The 21,222-nt window shown below is 39.2% G+C and overlaps 1 protein-coding gene across 1 annotated transcript in view; it reads right to left on the bottom strand.

Annotated features, from left to right (window-relative positions):
* The window catches only part of LOC102918524 (olfactory receptor 8G50), a 118,934-nt gene that overhangs the window by 32,955 nt on the left and 64,757 nt on the right, over window positions 1–21,222 (bottom strand). The gene's annotated exons all lie outside the window — the stretch shown is intronic.

Genomic DNA, 21,222 nt, shown 5'->3' with positions numbered 1-21,222 from the left:
AAACTTCTATTAATGAACAAAGACCAAAATTAACGATAAAAATAAATGGTGTTTTGTTGTCTGGTCTGGTAGACACAGGTGCGGACGTTACCATAATTGCACCAGAATTTTGGCATCCAACTTGGCCTCTTCAGGAGGTAAACGTTCAACTGTTAGGAATTGGGACATTATCTCAGGTGAAACAGAGTGCAAGATGGCTCGAATGTATAGGTCCAGAAGGACAGAGAGGAAAATTAAAACCATATGTGGCTAACATAACTATGAAACTGTGGGGTCGAGACTTGTTGCAACAATGGAATACTCAGATTAACATCCCTCCAATCTCAGAAACAAATCATAAACTAGCACATGTTACTGAGAGAAATATTAGAAGATATTGTTCTAATGAGTGGTCACCAGCCATCCATATTATACAAGAACAGGGTACAATAACTGATGATCTTCCAAAGACACCAACAGCTCTACCTTTAAAATGGTTAACAGACAAGCCTGTATGGGTCCAGCAATGGCCTTTAACAACAGAGAAACTCCAGGCTTTAGAAGAGCTGGTAGAAGAACAGTTAAATGCTCAGCATATTGAAGAATCAACCAGCCCTTGGAATTCTCCTGTATTTGTTATTAAAAAGAAATCTGGTAAATGGAGAATGGTAACAGACCTTAGGGCAATTAACAAAGTAATTCAGCCAATGGGTTCTCTACAATCTGGGATGCCTTTGCCTACTCTGTTACCAAAAGGATGGCCTCTCATAGTTATTGATTTAAAAGACTGTTTCTTTTCAATACCCTTACAAGAAAAAGACAGAGAAAGATTTGCTTTTACAGTGCCTACTTATAATAATTCTCAACCGGTTAAAAGATTTCAATGGAGGGTCCTCCCACAGGGAATGTTGAATAGCCCAACTCTGTGCCAATATTTTGTACAACAGCCATTGGAAGTGATACGTAAAAAATTTCCTAAATCTATAATTTATCATTATATGGACGATATTTTACTAGCTGACTCAAATGCAGATACTTTAGAAATAATGTTTGAAGAAGTAAAGAAAATTTTGCCTCGCTGGGGATTACAAATTGCTCCTGAAAAGATACAAAGAGGAGATTCTATTAATTATTTAGGATATAAAATAGAGCTACAAAAAATTAGACCCCAAAAGGTGCAAATTCGGAGAGATAGACTACAGACTCTTAATGACTTTCAAAGATTATTTGGAGATATTTCTCATCTACGAACTATTGTTGGGGTAAAAAACGATGAACTGACTAATTTGTTCAAAACCTTAGAAGGTGACAAGGACTTAAATAGTCCAAGAGAATTATCACCTGAAGCTGAGAAAGAATTAGCATTGGTAGAAAAGAAAGTGCATGAAGGACACGTGAATCGTATTGATCCAAAGCTGGATTGCATTTTGGTTATCTTACCTTCTAGGCGTTCTCCTACTGGAATATTAATGCAGAGGGAAGATATTATATTGGAATGGATATTTTTACCAAATAAACCAAATAAAAAATTAAAAACTTATGTGGAAAAAATCTCTGACTTGATTTACAAAGGAAAATTGAGACTTCGTCAATTAGCAGGCATAGACCCAGCAGAAATTGTCGTACCATTAACTAAGGAGGACATTGAAAAATTATGGACAGAAAGTGAACCTTGGCAAAGAGCTTGCAGTAATTTTTTGGGAGAAATTAACAGCAAATATCCCAAAAGCAATAGAATTGATCTTATAAAGAGAGCTGAATGGATCTTGCCTCGAATTGTACGGCAAAAACCCATATCTGGAGTTCGTACATTTTATACAGATGCCAACAAAGAAGGAAAGGCAGGTTACAAATCAGAAAATTTAAGTAAAGTGGTTCAAAGTCCGTATAATTCAGTGCAAAAATCAGAATTGTATGCTATTCTGTTGGTATTAATGGATTTTTCAGAACCTCTCAACATAGTAACTGACTCTCAGTATGCTGAAAGAGTGGTGTTACATATTGAGACTGCAGAATTTATCCCTGATGCTTCAGAATTAACTTCACTATTTATTCAATTACAAGATACAATCAGGAAAAGGAATCATCCTTTATATATAACTCACATTCGATCCCATACTGGTCTGCCAGGCCCTCTAGCACAAGGCAATGAAGAGATTGATAAATTATTGATAGGAAATGTGCTGGAGGCCTCAGAATTTCATGAAAAACATCACGTTAATAGTAAAGGTTTAAAAAAGGATTTTTCCATAACCTGGCAACAAGCCAAAGAAATAATAAAGAAATGTCCTACTTGTTCCTTCTACAATCAGACGCCATTACCAGCAGGATGTAACCCAAAGGGTACTCAGAGAAATGAAATCTGGCAGATGGACGTGTTTCACTTTGCAGAATTTGGAAAATTGAAATATGTACACCACACTATCGATACTTATTCAGGATTTCAATGGGCAACTGCTTTGAGTTCTGAAAAAGCTGATTCTGTAATCACTCATTTGCTAGAAGTTATGGCCATCATGGGTATACCTGCACAAATCAAAACTGACAATGCTCCATCATATGTCTCTGTTAAAATGAAACAGTTTTTTGCTTATTACAATATAAAGCATATTACAGGCATACCACATAATCCTACAGGTCAAGCAGTTATAGAAAGATCAAACAGAACTCTAAAGGATATGCTAAATAAACAGAAATGGGTAACAAAAACCCCCAGAAATAGACTGCATAATGCTCTTCTAACTTTGAATTTTCTGAATGCCAATGAGAAAGGAACAACAGCTGCAGAGAGACATTGGATAATAGAAAAAACTACAGAATTAAATCAGCCTATATACTTTAAGGATGTGCTGACCTCAGAATGGAAACCAGGGTATGTATTACATTGGGGACGTGGTTTTGCTTTTGTTTCTACAGGAGAAGATAAGCTGTGGGTACCATCAAAATTGATAAAGGTTCGATTTGAACAAGAGAGACCTCTTAATTAGAGGAGGTGATAGTTCATCAACCAGCATGAACATCCAATTTAAACTAACTTGTATCAATAAAACATGCCTTTTCATTTCATCAGATAATAACTTGCCAAAAAGGAACATCCCCAAAATTAGTCTTGGGGAAAAGTTTTTGTTTTTGTCTTTTAGGAGAATGAAGGTTAAGGAATCTGAAGAACACTGGACAAATGAGACAACTGAAGAAAAGGGACAAATCATCTATCCCAAGAAACAGAGTGAAACGGTGTATGGGTATATATTATCTAAAAAAAAAAAAATTTTATGTCTTCCTAAATGTTTGTTTCTGCTTTTCTCTAAAGATTTAACACTATTGGTCTTCTAACAGTCCCAGTTCAATTAAAATTTAAAGCTGACTTTGGAGTTGGAGAATGGCTCTCTCCTTCTTTAAAATCAAGCATGTTGTTAAAAGGAAAATGCAAACTCCCTGTATCATGCCAGAATAAGAGCCATCTTCTGCTATGGTACAGGACAAAAGCAAAATTAATTAAGGGACTATTCTATTACTAATCTCAACTCTTTGATTCTATTCTGATTCTTTAAACTTTTCTCAAAGTATAAATTTTATATCAAAATTTACAAGATTAATATATATATATACATTTTAAACTTTGTTAAGATATGAATGGTCACATAGAGTACTAACTAATTCTAGAAAAAAGGCTAGCTGCATATATATGTTTTTGTGTTCGAGTCTCTTATCAGTTTTCTGCAGGAAATCACGGCCAGGCCTAATATCAACTGAAGTCTCCAGAAAGAAGATGGGGCCCCACAACAACAACAATTCCACGTGGACAATAATAATATCATTAAGCTGACAAACATCATCCACAGATCAGCTTTGAACTACAAGGTGCTCAGAGCAATTTTGAGATGACTAGCTGAGATGATCCAGTCTCAAAGACTACTTGAATAAGGACTTGAGATAAACCCTGAACTTTGGCATTATACACAGACTGGATAATGAAGGATATAGTTACCTCTCCTAGAATTTGACAATTAACCTAAAATTTTTCTTTCAGGATAAAGAAAACTTCGCCCATACCCAGCAGGAAGCAATTTTAAGAATACGACGCCCACATTCCCAAAGAGGTGGTGTGGGGCGGGTGGTTTTTTGGTCTTTTTAATGGGTTTTGGGTCTGAGATAATTTTCAGTGTTTAGGGGGGTTGGTTACAAGTTATTGTCAAGGTTTAGGAAAAAGGCTAAGCAAAGGAGATTAGATTTAAGGTTCTTGTTTAAAAAAAAAAAAGAGAAAGAAAGAAAAGAAAAAGACAATTACTAATTTTAAATACTTTACATTGGATTGAATTGTTTTATATTGTACACAAATTTGAAACTGATATTGTTAGAAAATGCTATATGTATATTTCTAATTGTATTTATTCCATCCATTTAACAATGTAATGCAAATTTCTGATCCTTGAATGTTATTATTATCAACTATTAGGATATAAAGAAATGAAAGCTAGTAGTTAGACATTATCATAGAACTTGTAGTCATATTAGATATGTTTTAAAAATTGAGCAGAGATGTTTTAGACAGGTCATCTTCAAACCCTTCAGAGATCTACAGAATATGGCATTTAAAATGTTTTAATAACTTAGAAAATTTTTCTTTTTTGAGACATGTCGGCTCCTGGCAGTACCAATCTACTTTAGAGAAAATATGGGCATTGAAGAAACTGCATATGGAGTCAACTTTCATTCTGGCAAAAGTTAGCCACTGGACAACAAAGTATCCTCGAATACAGGACAAAATGGACAGACAGATCACGAAACAAGGGACTACTGATTCTTGCCAAAACAAGTGTGGTTATGGCTTTATCAAAAGGCATCTTCTGAGGCCAGGACAATATGGCCCCATCCCTGAAGTGGCCTTCGCATCCGGAAAAGGTACGGTGCCCTTTTCTTCGAAGGCAGCTTAACAGGCAGAGGGCCGATGGATTCTGTTGTACAATGGAACAGCAGCTGAAAGCTCATGCCTCTCAAAAGTAGACTGGCATTTAATAGAGGGATGTGGAGAAGAAGGGGATGCTGAGACGAAGCCATATATACACAGCCAAGAAGAATGGACAGCTGAATTAAAAAACTGTCAACAATTTCCAGAATTTAAAATCCTGAATCATGACAGGACACTAGTGGAATTCAGGTGTTTCTGGTACGTGGACTGCTCTCACCCAATGTGAGGTTGAACTGTTGACCTTGTGTACATCCTACTTCACAAATGAGTCTGTCAGATACACTAAGCCTATAGGCTGAAGATGATGCCCCAACACTGCGGAGAAACCTCAGGTGACTGCCCAGGCAGCTGGCTGTTTCTGTCAACTCACAAAATTTTTTTTGGAAGTTGCTTGCATGCACTTCCTGTTTTTATTTTTGTTAGCTAATATTATTCCCTTCTTGGGTCTCTGAGGGAGTTGAAGATTAGTTAGTTATGGTTGAAGATTAGTTAGTTATAGTTGAAAATTAATTAGGATAGAAAGTACATTAGATACATCTTGGAATTATCAAAATAGGATAGATAATGGAATTATTTTCTCTGATTCGTCAAATACCTGTTTAGGTATTTATTACTTGTATATATTGTATATAGTTATTGTACTTTTGTATATAGTTTTTCTTTTGTTAGTCATAACCTTTTGCTTTTTTTCTTTTTATTAAAATAGAAAAGGGGAAATGTGGTGGTAATCTAATTGTATTGAAATATTATTTTGATTTGTACTGAAATATTAATTTGATTGTATGTTAATAAATAAAGTTGTCTGGGGGTCAGAGCTATTAGAGCCATAGCAAGAGTGTGGCGGTGGTGGCACACGCCTTTAATCCCATAGATATCTGTGTGTTCAGGGTCAGAGCTATTAGAGCCATAGCAAGAGTGTGGCGGTGGTGGCACACGCCTTTAATCCCATAAGATCTCTGTGTGTTCAGGGATACAGCCAGCATTGGAGACATATGCCTTTAAGACCTAGGGGGCTGTACATTCAGACAGTGACGAGGCAGTCATGTGTTTGGGTTTACAACCAATGAGAAGGCAGAACAACATACTTTAAAAATACGAACCGAGAGGAAGTAGGTCTCTTTTCGCGAAGCTGGGACAGCAGGAGGAAGGGTGAGATTTTAGCTCTGAGCTCTGACCTCTCGGCTTTCTCTTTTACATTGTTTCTGTGTTTCTTATTTAATAAGACGGTTGGTTACATCTACAGTTCTGTATTTCTTATTTAATAAGACGGTTGGTTACATCTACAGAAAATTATTTTAAATATTATAGTAAAAAACTGCACTTTAAAAGATATCATCAATACACTGAAAAAACACTTAAGTTGTGTCTCTAGAGATTTCCTGACTGACATCTGTTTTCTTCTAACTTTCCAGTTGGCTGTGTCCTGCTGAGGGCAACCATCCCTAATCCTTGGTCACTTACATTGCTTACTAGAAAAGCTTAAAGAATGTCTAGATACTGATAAGTTTGCAACACAATGAAAATGAGATTTCTGGCCTCATAATTGAGAATTTACTGATTATTTTATATAAAACCATTCTTGTTTCCTTAATGCACATTCTGTTTTTACTCCAACTAAAGAAATTGATCTCCCATATTGCTATAGATGGGAGGCATCCCAAGAACTTCATGTATTGGAAACCAAATCTTTAACACAAAAATAATGAGATGTGGGATCCTTGAAGCACAGTCGCTATGAGGCAAGTGGAGTGATGTGGTTATGACACTAGTTATTATCTGTGTTCTAAAACTAAGGATCAATTCTGTTGTCTTCCGTCTCCAGTGTGTGGGCTCTTTTCCCATCAGATTCCACTAAGGCCAAAGGCCCACATCATATGTAAACTTTTGATCTTAGAATCTCTAGCCTTCAAAGACTTAGCCAACTAATACCTGATATATTACCTAGCATGTCTTATACTTGCATCAAACAAACTAACATATCCTTCAGTATTTTGGACTCTCTCCATTGGCCAGGTGCCAATTTCCCCTGTCTTTCTTTTATATCACAGGCGACATCAAGAAACACTGGTTCTCATCATGGAAGCTCTGTTTTCTCTTGCTCAGTCACTGCGGTTTTGTCAGCACTGATGAAGCCCTGACCTACCGTAGGTGACCACTGTCATCTCCTGAAGTCTGATTCTGACAGATACTCTTTTTTTTTTGTCTCCTGCTTTTATTTATTTCTTTTTTTTTTATTTTATTTTACAATATAATTTAGTTCTACATATCAGCCACGGATTCCCTTGTTCTCTCCCCTTCCCCCCAGCCCACCCCCCATTCCCATCTCCTCCAGGGCAAAGCCTCCCCCGAGGATTGAGATCAACATGGTAGATTCAGTCCAGGCAGGTCTAGTCCCCTCCTCCCAGGCTGAGCCAAGAGTCCCGGCATAAGCCCCAGGTTTCAAACAGCCAACTCATGCACTGAGCACAGGACCCAGTCCCACTGCCTGGAATACTCTTAAATCCTATTGCTTCCTGTTTTTGTGTTTGCTTGCCTTTGACCTTGATTGAGAATTCCAAGAAACCTTTCCTCTATCAGCTGTCTAAGCTTGGTCTTAGAGATGAAGCATGAGTCATCAGTAAAATACCAAAGTGATTAGAGAATGAAGTTTTTAGTTGTTGTTTTTATAGAAGTACAATAGATGTAAGGTGAGTTCCACACATTTAATCAAATCTAATTTGAGCAGTTTGGAAGTATACAAACACTCATGACACTATCATCACAATCAAGGTAATTAGTACAAGTATCACCTCTCAAGGTTTTCTGATATCACTTCCTTTTTTAACAGAATGTTTAACATAAGATCTGTCTTTTGAAGTTTTTTTTTTAATTCTTTTTTTTCTTCTTTCCCCTTCCTTCCACCCATCCAGCTTTTTCTCCCCAACCCACCCCCATTCCCTCCTACAAGAAGGTAAGGCCTCCCATCCGGGAGTCAGAAGAGCCTGGAACATTCAGTAGCAGCAGGTCCAAGCGTGAAGTTTTTAGTGAACAATATCATATCTTTCTTTATATACACTATAACATACAGCCTATCTCCCTTGCTTACTAATCCAACATTGCTAAAGATTCGTGCCCATTCAATAACCCCATTTCGTCTCTCTCACCTTCCCCACTTTGTTAACGTTGCTGTTTTCTTTGCTTCCATGGAGTTGTTATAAAGATATTCTGTAAGCGAATCATTCAGGATTTGTACATTTATGACTGCCTATTTTTTTCCTTCATTAAATTGTTTTATTGAAGTTAATTCCTGGCAGGGATGAGAAAAGTAATAAGCATAACTCCATACACTTATCTCCAACCCCAATGCCCTAATCAATTCTGGGTTTACAAATAGTGCTGTGTAGACAAGATCTCCATCCAGATACCCAATAAGTATTTCTTTTTTTTTTTGTTTTATAATTAATTTAATTTTACATATCAGCCACAGATTCCCCTGTCCTCACTCCTCCCACCCCCAGCCTTCCCCCACAATCCACCACCCCCCATTCCCACCTCTTCCAAGGCAAGGTCTCCCCTGGGGATTCAGCTCAGCCTGGTAGATTCAGTTGAGGCAGGTCCAGTCTCCTCCTCCCTACACCAAAGCTGAGCAAAATGTCTCAGCATAGGCCCTAGGTTCCAAAAAGCCAACTCATGCTGGCCTTTTAAAAACAAAACAAAACAAAACAAAAACCTTAGGTTTCACTCAGTTTTATTCATGTTGTTTGAAACTAGAAGATTTTCTTTGGAGTAAAAGATAATTATGCCAGTTATCAAAAATGCAGTGATGATTCAGGATTGACATAGGAATGATAAACTCAATCTAGAACTTTTTCCCCCCATAGTTTCCCTTGATTACTAAACAAATGGACAGTCCTGGGTTATCTTGAAAAAAAAAAAAACTTTCCTAAATCCTTTGTAGTTACATGCACATGATACAATTTAGCTTTGTATTTGAAAATAGAAAATAATACTTCAAATGTATGTGAACTTGGGGACCATCTTGACTGGTCAAACATAGGTTTAGAAATCCATGGTGCTTTGTCTGCTTCTCTTGAAATAAAGCATTCTGTGAGTAATGTGGGTGAGACAATACAAGAAAATAACCTGAAACTGATGAAAAGTAACAATGAATATGCACATTATGGTAATGATTAAAGAAGGTTTTATTTGTTGTAAATGTGAATTAATACTAAAATATTGAATACTGATAAGTAAAATTGTTGCTGTGGAAATTAATGATATAGAATCATCAGTCTTCAGAATGTTACAAATTGGAAAGCAACAGCAAGACCAACTGGACAATGAAATAATATATGCACCTTGATTGGGCACATCTTCAGGAACACAGTTGTTAGGTGGGTATATCTTATTCCTGTATGGTAAATGCACCATCCCAAGTTATGTTAGAGGTCAAAGGAATCAGCTAGCTTCTAGAATACCAGTGTTCTGAGCAAAGTGAAACAAGCTGTCATCAAAATTTCTCTGAAGACCTGCTACAACATAAGTTGTCTTCAGTATTTTTGAGCTTAGCCATTCTGACTCGCATAAGATAGTATCTCAGAGTCATTTTGATTTTCATTTCCCTGATGGCTAAGGATGTTGAACACTTCCTTAAATGTCTTTCGGTCATTTGAGACTCTTCTGTTGAGAATTCTCTGTTTACATCTACACTTCATTTTTTAATTGGATTATTTAGTGTTTTGATGTATAGTTTCTTGAGTTCTTTATATATTTTGGAGATCAGCCCTCTGTCAGATGTGGGGTTGGTAAAGATCTTTTCCCATTCTGTAGGCTTTTGTTTTGTCTTATTTATTGTGTCCTTTGCCTTACAGAAGCTTCTCATTTTTAGGAGGTCCCATTTATTAATTGTTGCATTCAATGTATGTGCTACTGATGTTATATTTAGGAAGTGGTGTCCTGTGACAATGTGTTCAAGGCTACTTTCCACTTTCTCTTCTATCAGGTTCAGTGTAACTAGATTTATGTTGAGGTCATTGATCCATTTGAACTTGAATTTTGTTCAGGCCAATAGACATTTATTTATTTGCAGTCTTCTACATGTAGAAAGCCAGTTATTCCAGAACCATTTGTTGAAGATGCTTTCTTCTTTCCATTGTATAATTGATACCATCTTGTGCCTGTCAGAATGGCTAAAAAAAAAAAAAAAACACTGATGATAGCTTATGTTGGAGAGGATGTGGAGAAAGGGGAACACTCTTCTACTCCTGGTGGGAGTGCAATGTTGTATAGCCACTCTGGAAATCAGTATGGCAGTTTATCAGAAAATTGGGAATCAATCTATCTCGAGACCCAGCAATATCACTCTTGAGCATATACCAAAAAAATGCTCAACCATATCACAAGGACATTTCCACACCTATTTTCATAGCGCACTATATATAATAGCCAGAATGTGGAAACAACCTAGATGTCCCTCAACCAAAAAAATGGATAAAGAAAATGTGGTACATTTACACAATGGAATATTACACAGCAGTAAAAAAGACAATGTCATCATGAAATTTGTAGGCAAATGGATGGAACTAGAAAAAAAAATCATTTTGTGTGAAGTTGTGAGACCAAAATGAGCCATCTTAGAAATAAGACCAAAATGCTTTCACCCAAAAACTAGGGCCTAAGATTTCTCCTTCTAGGACTAGGCCAATAGTTACTGAAACAAGTCAGTCCAGATTCCAGAAACCAGGAAGTGTAAAAGTGCAGAGTCACAAGGTAGTCACGAGGTAATGACTGCTGGACTATGGAATGTCCTCTCCCTGGTTTCCAGGGTAACTGACTACAGAAATGTCCCCACCTGATGGCAGTCAATGAGAAATGGTAGCAGGCAACCACCCCCTTAGAAGTAAGATTAAGCCATGATTTCTAGAAAGCCCCTAGAAGCAAGCCAATCAGAATTGTACTCATACTAGCACCCCTAAATGACGTAACCTTGTGGTTTTTGCCTTTAAAAACTGAGCTTGCAGACAGGCGGGTACTTCCTCTAGCCTCCACTGAGTTGGATGTATTGGACTAAGTCCCTGCCTAGGCTTGGATTGCTTTTGGATATCCAGAATTAAACCTTTATTTTACATTCCGGCATGCAGGTCTTTGGTGGTCTCTCTGGGGGTCGCTATCTGTGCACAACAAAGTAACCTTGACCCAGAAAGACAACATGGTATCTACTCACTCATAAATGAATACTAGACACAAAGCAAAAGATAAACAGGTTATAATCCACAACCACAGAGGAACTATGTAAAGAGGAGGGCCCTAAGAGGGACATGCATGGATTGCCTCAGGAAGGGGAAATGGTTAAGATCTCCTGGGTAAACTAGGAGGGGGGATTAGAGGGGATGGGATGGAAGTGGAAACAGGGTTTGAGATGGCTGATTTGGGGGAGGGACAGAGAGGGAGAGCAATTAAAGAGATATCTTGATACAGTGAGCCATTATGGGGTTAGGGAGAAATCTGGTGCTAGGGAAGTCTCCAGGAACCCACAAGGATGTCCCCAGCTAAGACTCATAGCAATGGTAGAGAGGGTGCTTGAACTAGCTTTCCCCTGTACTCAGATTGGTAAGTACCCTAATTGTCATCATAGAGCCTATATCCAATGACTGATGGAGGCAGATGCAGAGACCCACAACCAAGCACTTGGCCAAGCTCCTGAAGTTCAGTTGAGGAAAGGGAGGAGGGATTATAGGAGCAAGGGGGGTCAAGATCATGATGGGAAAAACCACAGAGACAGCTGACCCAAGCTAGTGGGAGCTCACAGACTCTGGGCTGACAGCTGGGGAGCCTGCATGAGACTGAACTAGGCCCTCTGCATGTGGGTGACAATTGTGTGGCTTGATGTGTTTGTGGGTCCCCTGGCAATGGGACCAGGACTTATCCCAGGAATGTGAACTAGTGTTTTTCAAGCCCATTCCCTATGGTGTGATGACTTACTCAGCCTTGATGCAGTAGGGAGGGGCTTGGTCCTGCCCCACATTGGTATGCCAGCCTTTGTTAAATACTCAAGGGAGGCCTTACCCCCTAGGAGGAGTGGATAGGGGTGGTATGGGGGGAGGTGGGTGGGGACTGGGAGAAGGGGAGGGCGGGGGAACAGTCATTGGTAGGTAAAATGAAAAAAAAAAAGTTAAATACAAAGAAGGAAAAAAAAGGACCTGCTATAAGCATTTAAAACTTTACTACTCCATTTAAAACACATCTAGGACCATTCCCATCCAGGTAGAGCCAAAAGACCCTCAGGAAGTTGACTAGGAACACACACTTGCACCTGCATATGTACAATTAAGCACACTGTAAGTACATTCTATTTTTATAAGTACTAGGCTCTAAAACATTTTATTTTATTTATTTACTTTTATGAATACAAAACTAATACTCCTGGGAGGGAATGGTCCTATGACTATGTAGGAATCATATCTGTTAACTTTTCTCATAGCTATAATTGCTCCCTGTTTGTTAATTTTTTTTCTGGGAAACAAAAGAGACAAGTAGGCAAAATTTGAAGAGTTCAATCTTGAGTCTGGAGTGTCGGCAGCAGTAAGTTTGCTGCCTTAATTTTAAATGCCCTTTTTTGTCCTGTCCCAGTTAAGTTGTTTGTGTGAAATGTGCAGTTGGGTTTTGGAGGGTGCTGGGGATCAGTTCCCCTGTGGTTTTTCCTGTTTGGAAAAGAGTGTCCTGCTTGCCTAGAGATACAGAGTAACCATTCCTTGACTCCTGCTGTTGGAGGGGTATATAAGCCCATGTTGGTAAGAATAGAGAGCTGCTTCCCTGATGAACTGAAGCTGGTGTCTAGATGATCACCACCGGGACCTGGAAAGAGGGGTAAGTGAACAAGGCTCACCTTCACAAAGGAAGGGGGAGGACTGGATGTAACAGAGTAAAATAGGGTACATACCATGAGGAATTCCACTGCAAAAGCTCAGTTGGCCACTGAGGAATGGGAATTAAGTTAAGTAAGTGAGGAACAGGAATTAAGTCTAGCACCGCACTCACATTTGTGGACACCATAGCTGAAGCAAGTCCTTGGTTTATGACTGGAGGAGGTCTGAATAATCCAGATTGGGAAAGATGCTCTTCTGACTGATAAAGTGAAAGTGAAAGAGCAACTTTCAGAGTGCGAGCAAGCATTTGCTAACGCTCAGGAGGTAGAGATGAATGAATCTTTGAAAGGGGAAAAGGAAGAGGTCAAGGTCCCCTGTAAAGAGCTTATAAGGATATTTGTGAAAGATTTAATGGATGAGGAAGAAGATGATGATCTTGCCTCTGTCTCAGATTTAGTAGAGGAGGAAGAGCAGCTAGAAAAAGAGATAGAGGAACTACAACAGAAATTGCGTCATGCAAAAGTATATTGGGGGGAAAAAAAGGGTGTGTGTGTGGCATGAAACATATCCAGTCATTGAAACTCAGAATCAAGCTGGACAGGTGGTCCGGGAGCATGTTCCTTTAACTTTTAAAGATGATGCCTCAGGGAGAAGATGAGCCGTTATGGAGTTTATTAAGACTTTGTAGGTAGTTCCAGCATGTCCCATGCTGTGGGTCTCCAAGTGCTCCTTTCCCTTTTGTTGTTTGGAATGGTGATGTGGGAGGGGAGGGACTACTAAACTGTTCAGTTCTAAATTGTAGCTTGAATAATTGCTGGAGTGCAAATTGGTCCCATGCAGTGATTGTTAGAATACCTGCATTTGCAGTGATGCCTCTGCAGAGTCCTTCTGATCAGTTTCTGCTGCAACTGAAGTGGACAAGAAGAGACTTTGGCATTACTGCCACAATTGTTGCAGCTGTGGCTGCATCTGCTGTTGCTGCTACAGCTGCTGGGCTTGCATTATCTCAGACTGTTCAACAGGCTGCCATTATCAACACATTATCTGAGAGGGTGGCTGTTGTCTTGGACATTAAGCAAACATTGAATGGACAATTACACTTTGGAATTCTAATGCTTAATCAGCAAGCAGCACTGTCACAAGAACAAATAGATATGTTGTGGATACACCAACATATGTTATGTGCTTATGGAATGTCAGAAGTTTGTATAATGGAACATTTTTGAACTATACAATTCAGTTAGCACATGCCATTGTAAGGATTAATGAAACTAAAGTTGTTCCTGTAAATGAACAGACCTGGCGGTCATTAATGTCTAAAGCTGCTGGGTGGATCACTGGATGGACAGGGTCTGTTTCCCTCTTATTAATCTGTGCAGGCGGTATGGGAATTGGGTTATTTCTGCTATGCCGATGGCAATGCCAGTTCACTCGACACCGACAGGTAACCAAGCAAGCCCTTCTGGCCATGTCACCCTCGGAATCTGCACAAGTATGGTTACAAATGTTGGACAGATAGTACCCAGAGACGGGCAACTCCTGTGGTCCTCATGTGACCTAAGGCAGGGGGCATAAGGGCAGCCCCCCCCCCCCCCCCCCCCGTGACGGATAAGTTTGGGGATTGCAACAGGTGACCTAAGACAGGGGCTATCTGATCTTCCACAGGCTGTTCTAGCCAATGTGTTCCTTTTAAAAAATAAAAAGGGAGGACATGTCGGCAGCAGTAAGTTTGCTGCCTTAATTTTAAATGCCCTTATTTGTCCTGTCCCAGTTGTTTGTGTGAAATGTGCAGTTGGGTTCTGGAGGGTGCTAGGGATCAGTTCCCCTGTGTTTTTTCCTGTTTGGAAAAGAGTGTCCTGCTTGCTTACGGATACAGAGTAACCATTCCTTGACTCCTGCTGTTGGAGGGGTAAGAATAAAGAGAGCTGCTTCCCTGACAAACTGAAGCTGGGTGTCTAGAGTGCTGTTAAACCTCAGCATCCCTCACCAGATTTCGTGCTCCAGCTGCGCAGGCGCGACACTGGAGGATTCAAAGATATTGAAGTCAACCACAGACACTCCGTAGCAGTTTCTGATGCAAAATGAGACAGTAACACCCCAGTAATGAAGCTACTGTGGCACGACACTGAATCTTGTTCATATTAAGTTCAATTTTTTAATATTAAAACTAAAATATGTAATATGTTAACACATTAACCAATAAAGTGGCCATTTACTGACATTATCAAGAGCTGTTCACAAATCGTGAAAATAAAACCACAACTCAAGCTACATCTCTTCTTGTGTGATTCATTTGAATGCTAAAGCTGAGCTTTGCAAGGGACAGAAGATCACACATCCCAGGGCAGTTCTGAGTTCTGTGTCTATTCAGTAACTTATTTCTGTTTACATAAAAAAGAAGAACAAAAGGGAGGAGAAGGAGAGAAGGATGAGGAATAAACAGCAAGGCAAAGAGCACCATGTCCATTAGTCATGGCACAGATAGAAAGGGGAGCTTATGAATCAACAGGTATAAAGTTAAATTAGAGGAGATGGATACATACTTAAGTTCCACTTTACAGCATTATTACTATAGTCAACTATATGGTATATATGTATTTGAATCCATTAGAAGTTCTGATTTTTTTGAAAGTATTTTTGAACCATAACTGTTATGTTATTAACAAAGCACACAAAAGTCCAGCATGGACTGAAAGGCAAGAAGTGCCCACTTGGCCCTAGTTACAGGGATAACCAACCCTCTTTAATTGGTTTTGAGGTCCACTCCACATGAGGCAAACAATGTCTGGTATTGTAAATTAATTACAAAACCTATGGCTGAAAGGATGTTAGGGCCTAGAGACAAAGTTACTGCTGCTAAGCTAAATTTTTATGCTGCCAACCTGGCCTAATAAAGGTTTATGCTTATACCACAATCATGTACTAATCTCAGTTTTAATTAGAGAAGACTCTGTTTACAATGAATAACAGTGAAAACAGAGAAACATGACTGTTCAAGGTGCTGAGAATATGTGATAATGAATTACTTAACCTAAACAAGGCATTTACATTTCCTCTTCTAAGCCTCAGGAATCATTATGGGGAAAGTAACAAGAAGAATATGAGCCCAAAATATTGAGTAGCACTATGAAATGCTGTGTTCTGGGCAGAACACAACCAATGAAATCATGACTTCACAGCAGCTTTGGATACCTGTAATGAGTCTGTACAAGTCTATGCTTATCATCAATTACACATTTCTACCTATTGAACTATTGGCTACCAATGGATAGTAGTAGAGAGGGCGTCCCTCTCTTCAGTTGAATACCCTCTGAGGTGTTCACCAGACTCTAATGACTAGTTCCAAACTCATGGTCATACAGACCACTCTTGTTAAACTCAGTGGGACACAAAGCAAAATAAAGAGAAATGAATCATCTTACTGAACATGGGAAAGTTGAGTTGGTACCTAACTAGAGCCTTCACACCTGCTGATTAGCATTCATGGTGCTGGAAGGTACTCTGCATGCTACCAGAGGAGAGAGACAAACACCAACCCAGCTACAAACCCTATACTCTACAATAGTGAGCTGCCTGCATGATATACTGCTATAATAGTGGTACACAATTTATGGAAGTTACCAACCACTCTTTAATTGTATTTAAGCCCCACTCCATGAAATGGAACTCATACCTGACTGCTCAGGTGGCCAAGTATCTGAGATTAGATAGGCTGTGGACCTAGGTGAAAACCAACTACTACTGTTCTGCCCAATGAATATAGCAATAAGATTCTGATATTCTCCTAATGATATTCTGCTTTACCCATAGATCAGTGTCTTGCTCAGCCATCTCCAGACATGCTGATCTCTTGCCTTATTTGGTAACTAAGACAGATCCATAACTGGACAATGTGCAGAGAGTGAAAGACCTTGGAACATTCACTCCTAAAAGAGATGCTTTATCAATCTCCTTCTACCTCAGGGGGCAGAGAGCTATGTGGAAGAGGAGGCAGAAAGATTGTGAGAGCCAGAAGGGATGGAGAACACCAAGGAAAGAATTTTATCCAGATACAACCATACTGACTCATGTATGTACCCATAGAGCCTGTGATAGCATGCACAAGGAGGGCTTGCACAGGTCTTCCAGATACAATTGGACTGACTCATGTATGTACTCAGAGACTGTGACACTGTGCACAGGGAGGGTTTGCATAGGTTCATGCTAGACAGGATCTCAGGGCTGAAAGTGAGAACTGGATAAGACCTCCCATGCCTAACTAAAGCTATCTCCAATTGATAACTGCTTGCAAAGGAAAAATCAGTTTTCTCCAATGGAGTCTCATTGGGTATAAAAACCACACTTAAGAGTATGCTCTGTGACCCACAGTAGGTGAACGCCCCCAAACAAACTCAGAAGTCTTTTTATAGATTGTTTGCTTCATGTTGCTTTGTTTGGGCAGTTTTTATCTTACTTGTCTTTTGGTTGTATACTGCTGCTTCCAATATTTGTTGCTATGTGTGTGTATGTGTGTGTGTGTGTTGTGTATGTGTGTGTGTGTGTGTGGTGTGTGTCTATGTCTGTGTATCTCTGTATATGTGTTTCTCATGCTTTTTCACTGTTTTTTTAAAATGATAGTTTGTTTTCTAGATTTTTTGTATATTTATTTTCTAAAAAGAGAGAAAAAGAACATGGAGTATGATGAGTGGGGAGGATCTGGAAGGATCTGGGAGATAGGAAACCTCAGTCAGAATATATTATATGAATTTTCAACTAAAATAACAGGAATTCAAAAAAGAGACTTGTAGAGAGGAAGGGATAATAGGATGGAAGGCATACTAGACAATAATACTATGTGATGTTTAAGAATATGTCTAAGAATGCTAAATCACAAAGTGATACATCTTTGGAATAATATTCAATAATTTCTTTATAAGAACATGCATCTCATAAAGATGGTTTCAACCAATAACAAGCAGAAAACATTATGATGAGGTCTCATGAGACTACCATGGAACTGAAAAACCCTAAAGCCTTGAGATGTTCTAGACACCATAGTGTTGCAGCTCCATGTTCCATGTCTTCACATGGTGTAATTCTGGTGCAGAGAGCCTGCTGCACTTGGAGTCATGTACCAGCATTGCACATGCAAATGCATAGAGTGCATGATTGTTGATTTGGATAACAATGAATAACTAAGCTACTGATTTATGAGTTTATTATAAACTATATTCAATCACGCTTTCAGTGTTTTATCATTCACTCCTTCTGTTTATATAAAAACAATGAAACTAGTATAGGACAATAAGCCATGCTATTCCAGCCCTGACTTCATCCCCTTGGGTTACTGTGTCTCTAGATTGCATCAAGAGCTTCAGTAAGGTGGTTGATGTAATGTGTACCATCTGTGGCTATGCAAGAAATTGCTGACAGGTTTCTTGGAAAATGTTCATGGTTAAGAAACACAGAGTTCTTTTCTATTCAAACAGTTTCACTGCCAAATACATTGCCAAAGAATGAATTACGTGTTTCTCCATAAAATCCTTGATTATTTAATTTACCAAATATTTTCTAAGAAAAGAGTCAACTTTGCTTTCACAATGAACAACACAAATAAAACCAACGCAAATGAACACATCAATAAAATTCATTCAAGCTTTAATAAATGTAAAAGTTGACATAATTTTGTGTATACTTTAATGTAATTATCCTACAGATAGCCAGTGTTCTAGAGGTGCTACTTGGTTCACTGGCTTCCAAACAAACTTGCACGTCTGCTCTGCAGGAAACTTCAAGTCCTAGGCTTTGATTGTACTAGACCAGAGGACAAGCACTGCCAACCTTGCCAGCATTTATTTTCCCTACCCAGACACTGCAGACAACAGAGATCACTCACACTTGGGGAGAGGGAACAACACAGGATAAGATGGCTATACAGACTCATTCTATTTTACAACCAATTCAACATATGAAAAAAAAATTCCATCGCTTATAAAAGAGAATCTGTGTTCACATTGAGCTTTACTATATATTTGCATATGTATGTGTGAGCTTCATATCCGATTTGATCTATTATAACAAAACAGTTCAGGAGGTAATTATGTATGTATCATAATTTTATAGACAGAAGAACATACAATTTAGGAGAAAAATATTTGTTAGACATGTGTGTCCTGTCTCCAGGTATAACCTATAGACCAAAACCAATTCTATAATATAATGCTTATCATTTTCCTATTTGTCAGGTTTAGCACAGAGGATGCTCTTGGTGAGCAAGCTTGTTAAGGAGATGTACAGCATTTTATAACTTTTTTTTTAAGATAGTACAGCTGCAGTATTCAGCCTTGAAAAAAACAAAACAAAACAAAATCTAGAAGGGGGCAGGTCTTCCTGGATGTTTGACTGTTGTGGCCTCCACTTTGTTTTACAGCTGCTATAAGCAGACTGGATTTGAGGAAGTGGGTGGAGACTCTGCTCTGCTCTCTCTGGGGAGAATCCTCCCTGCTGCATCTAAAGGATAAGAGCCTCTTATTCTAGCCAAACCCACAAAGAATTGTAAGTGCCTTTTAGCTGGAAGCCCTGATGTTTGGAGGATGCTGGTGGAAACTCATCCTGGTGTGTGATGCCTGAAGATTTTTTGAGGTTGATAGCCTATAAATGATCCTAATTCCAGGTTCATATTCTTTCTCTGTGTTGCCGGGGACAGCATTTAAGATGGCTGACGTGCTGCCAGCAGAGATTGGAGAAAAGGGGGCCCGAGATTGTGGACCATCAACCCTCCGTGTGTTCCCCTCCGGATTTTCTGCTTAGCATGCCTCTAGAGGGCCAAGGCAGAAATGCCTACGTGTCACAAGGTCATGCTTTATGGTGTGCATATATCATGCCCTCCTCCATATAAATACTTCTTGTAATACTAGTCTTTTTCTTCTATCTGATCTTCATGTTCTGTGTTCTTAGATTAATGGTGATTTCTGTGATACAGGAAATGAGTGAAGTAAATTTCACAGGAAATTATACAGAGATGATCACCCATGCTGGGGTTAAGGCAGTTATATAGTTCATGGAAAAGAACCTGCAACCTGGAGAAGCATTTAGGCTTGGATAAACTGTCCAAATATATGGCCAACTATAGCATATGGTATGATGTGTATCGACACACTGGACTTAAATTGGCCATGATGAATAATTCAGTTTCTGAGGATATTTTAAGAACATTGTGTAAAACTTGAGACCCTAAAGGGTATTGGCTGAAGACTGTGGATGGAGTAACATATAGATGGGATGACAAGCTCAAAGTGTGGGAACCTAGACTAGGAGGAAAATAGTGGCCTCCACCAGGAAAGGGAGATGGCAACTTTAATCCAGATATTTTTTATTCCTCCTGAAGGAGTGTGGAGATAATGTGACAATTGATGGAGTGATTGCTACAAGTTTTATTGGGTTCCTAGATTGAAAAGAGCTGCCAGGAAAGGTGAGCTTCCTTTCATAGAAGCTCTAAAAATTATATTAGGTCTTCCTTGGAATTGTTGGATATAGAAGGACAGAAGTTGCTGACTTGCAGGGATAGATTTCTTGTCTGAGGTCATTGTAGTCCACCAGTCATGGGGCTTAGTGTTTGCAGAGGGCTAAGGAGGAACTTAGGCAGCTACAGGGGTCTTGAGGTCGGAGCAGGCTGTGTGAGAAGGAAATGACAGTCTGGTACATTGACCAGTGTTCTTACTCTTACCTCTTTTGTGAAATTGCATGTTGCTAGCCTTTGGGTCAAGTGCTCAGAAGATTGTATAATCATTAATAATAAAAGTAGATTATGCTTGCTTTGGTGTTAAGTCTGGGATAGTTCCGTGTTTAGTAAAAGATGATGAAGAATATGTTGGTGATTTTCTAAGAATAATCTTTGGAATCATGAGAACATTTTGTATTGGGTGAATTCCCCCTTTCCTTTCTGTTCCCCCTTTACTTACGATAATAAAAGACTGAGGTTAGCAGGGCAAAAAGCAGAAGCTAAAGAAGCTGTAGCAAAAGCTAAGAGAAGTTAGAGAAGCTAAGAGAAGCTAGGAGAAGCTAGGGAAGCAAAAGAAACTTAATAAGTGCAGAAGCCTGAAGTGACCTGTCAGCTTGCATGAACATTGCCTCTGAGTCATTATTGTGCCTTCCAGGTATCCCGTCCTTCAGACCCCAGAAACTACTGAGGCTGGTCCCCGGCACTGTGTGGTGATATATTGTGTACCCTAATAAAATTTACGTGAAGATCAGAGGACAGAACAAGCCATCAGATTAAACATAGAGGGCAGGCAGTGGTGGCACACACCTTTAATCCTAGCACTCAGGAGGCAGAGATCTGTCTGTATCTCTATGGGTTCAAAGCCACCCTGGACTACATGAGATTGATTCAGTCTAGGAGAGAAACAGAGCCAGGCAGTAGTGGCACACACCTTTAATCCCAGTACTGGG

The sequence above is a fragment of the Peromyscus maniculatus genome, chromosome 7, assembly GCF_049852395.1.
Source record: "Peromyscus maniculatus bairdii isolate BWxNUB_F1_BW_parent chromosome 7, HU_Pman_BW_mat_3.1, whole genome shotgun sequence".
Lineage (NCBI taxonomy): Eukaryota > Metazoa > Chordata > Mammalia > Rodentia > Cricetidae > Peromyscus > Peromyscus maniculatus.
Note: the sequence above shows the minus strand (reverse complement) of the source record. Positions and strands in the feature narration are given on the sequence as shown.